We start from the raw sequence: 2,622 nt of genomic DNA, 5'->3' as shown, positions 1-2,622 counted from the left end.
AAAAAAGTCCATCACTCGTACCATACAGAACAAACATCAGAAACCTCGGAAAATAGAATTAAACAACAAAGAAAACAAAATATCAACACAATAGCTCTAGCCAAACATGCAATAGTTAACAACGACAATTTTTATTTTGAAAAAACAAAGAGGATAAGTATAGAAAAATAAAAATTATAGTGGCAAATCGCTGATCATCTACAGTGTGTAATAATAAATGGAACATGGTCCGGCTGCAGTAAAATAAAAACTCAAATAGTGATAAACTATTTTAATTGATCCAACGTTGCAGAACTTCGTCAATGCTAAAAAAGATACAAAGACTTAACATAAGTAAAAAAGTAAATGCAAAATTAAAAGGGTATACTATGAAATGTAAAAATTAAATTAGACGAAACATTGGCTCAACTAAAATAGTTTGTCACTATTTGAGTTTTCATTTGACCGCAAGCGGACCATCTTCCATTTGTAAAGAAAAATTGTGGTAATAATACACATCGTAATAAACATAAAACAAGTTGTAAACTATAAAACCAATATGGGAAGGGCAGGTCCACACTAGACAGACATGGTTGGTAAAATATACTTCTGAAATAGCTATTGACAATACACCAAAGATAAAAAGAAATATAATATAAACAGTAACTAATACCATGGTAAAAAATGCAAGGGTCAACTTCATATAGTGTTAAAAAGGGTAATTAACTTCGGAAAAATATTAAAAATTGAATCGAGAATAAAAATAATCAGAGAAACAAAAGAAGACATTAAAGGTATGAAAAAAAAGAATAAAAAATATATAAAGAAAATTTGGTGATAGTTCAAAACTTTAATATGACAAAAAAATTATGTTGCTATATTTTTTAAAATAGGCCCTTGAAGATAGACGGACCACCCGAAACGTCGGTAATGTCGATGTACTGATGAAAAATTGAAGTGAAGGAGATGACTAAATTTTCTGGAACGAAAAAGATAGAAAATAATAATCTTTTTTAGTCAGAGTAATCACTATTTAGTTGTGACATATCAGCTCGAAAGTTAATTGTAGGCGCCGCCAAGTTCTCACCAAGTTTTTTTATCACATTATTTTATAGTTCTGATTTTTCAAAATATTTCAAAGTGACATTAACACTTTCACAAGTGTATAAAATATTTAACTAATCAATATCTTTTGCTAATTTTGATTTATTAAATCAAAAGTTAATATATCCACTTTGGAAAAATTAATATGAGAATCTCTCATGTTGATAAGTTCAAGTTTAATTGAAAATATTGATTTGTAACATCATTTGACAAAGGCAGATTTAGATTTTGATATAAATTGAATAATTTTTGAGAAGAAGATATAGTAAAATCTGACAAATTCTTCTCATTCATAAGTCACCAAGCTAATTTATCTCCTGAATCTGTATTCTTCTTTTGACCACAAGAAGAGGCTAAAGGTTCCTCATATACATTGAACATTGGACCCGATTTGCGATGGATCTTTGCACAATGGGATCTATAATTTAAAACCTCGCCTAAATACCAAATATTCAAATCCAGATACTGATGATAAATTTACTCAATTTTGTTTTAATAAAGCCTAACTAAAAGGAATTGAATGCTTTTCACAACGAAAACGATTCATATGTGTTAATAGGTTTATAAATTAATAATGTTTGATCTTCCTTTTTATCAGTGTCTATTTATTTAGTTTATTATAACTCAAGTCATTTAAATTTCAATTTATTATGTAGCGCTCATGTCAATCACCTCTTATTATTCACAGAAATATGTCAATCATTTGAAAAGATTTTTCATTATAATTGGTATGCTATTGTTAAAAAAAGTATTAATTTTATTATGTATTTAAGTATGTTTTGATCATAAAATCATGCGCCTTATTCTGATGCAGAGGAATCTTAGCATAGAAACAAGTTATGGTAATAAGAAAAAACAAATATTTGGGAGATAAAGCAGTTAACATCTTATTTTATTTTATTTTTCTGGAGAAATTATAAAAATAATAAAAAAAATAAATTTGAATACTGCAAAAAACAAAACAAATGAGGTCATCTTCTAGTTATAAAGTAACAGAAAAATCGACTATATATAAAGTTATACTTAAATTACTATATCATGTTGTTTAAAGGGATCTTACCAGTCGGAGGGACAAATGCGAACAACAGTTTCCAGAAGAAGGTCAAAATATGAATAAAGTAGTCAAAGCAAGTCGGGACTCCGCCTTCCCCATCATCTAAATATAACAAAACATATTGAAATATTTCTTTCATCTATGTAAAGATATATCTATATTTTAGACTTACCATCTTTCACACGTAAAACAGCCGAGAACTGTTCTCCCCATGACCTCGTACCGATGATGAACGGGGAAGCGCGGCTTTCAACAAGTTGGTCAACAGTATCCTGTTAAGTAAAAAATGTCAAAATGTTTTTTTATTTGTTATTATAAATCAAACTTTATTCAGGAACATTGAGTCCCTCAAGCATAACTGTAATGTACCATTCAAACAGCGTTTGTCAACCAGTATTGTGGATTGATTAAACTAAATATTGGAAGGCATATTTTAAATATCATACAAATAACATAAGAATTGAAAATAGAAACACATTTAAATA

The 2,622-nt window shown here is 28.4% G+C and overlaps 1 long non-coding RNA gene across 1 annotated transcript in view; it reads right to left on the bottom strand.

Moving 5' to 3' along the window:
• The window catches only part of LOC106688010 (uncharacterized), an 8,021-nt gene extending 5,608 nt beyond the window's left edge, over positions 1 to 2,413 (bottom strand). The window contains exons 1-2 of the long non-coding RNA XR_001344260.2: positions 2,310 to 2,413; positions 2,144 to 2,239 (exon numbers count right to left, since the gene is read on the bottom strand). This is a non-coding gene — a long non-coding RNA (uncharacterized lncRNA). The remainder of the gene's footprint in view (positions 1 to 2,143; positions 2,240 to 2,309) is intronic.
• Between the last annotated feature and the right edge of the window lie 209 nt (positions 2,414 to 2,622).

Source organism: Halyomorpha halys, unplaced genomic scaffold (assembly GCF_000696795.3).
Source record: "Halyomorpha halys isolate HHAL.00 unplaced genomic scaffold, Hhal_1.1 Scaffold1039.1, whole genome shotgun sequence".
In the NCBI taxonomy this organism is placed as follows: Eukaryota; Metazoa; Arthropoda; class Insecta; order Hemiptera; family Pentatomidae; genus Halyomorpha; species Halyomorpha halys.
The sequence above is the reverse complement of the archived record's forward strand: the minus strand, read 5'-3'. Positions and strand labels throughout refer to the sequence as shown.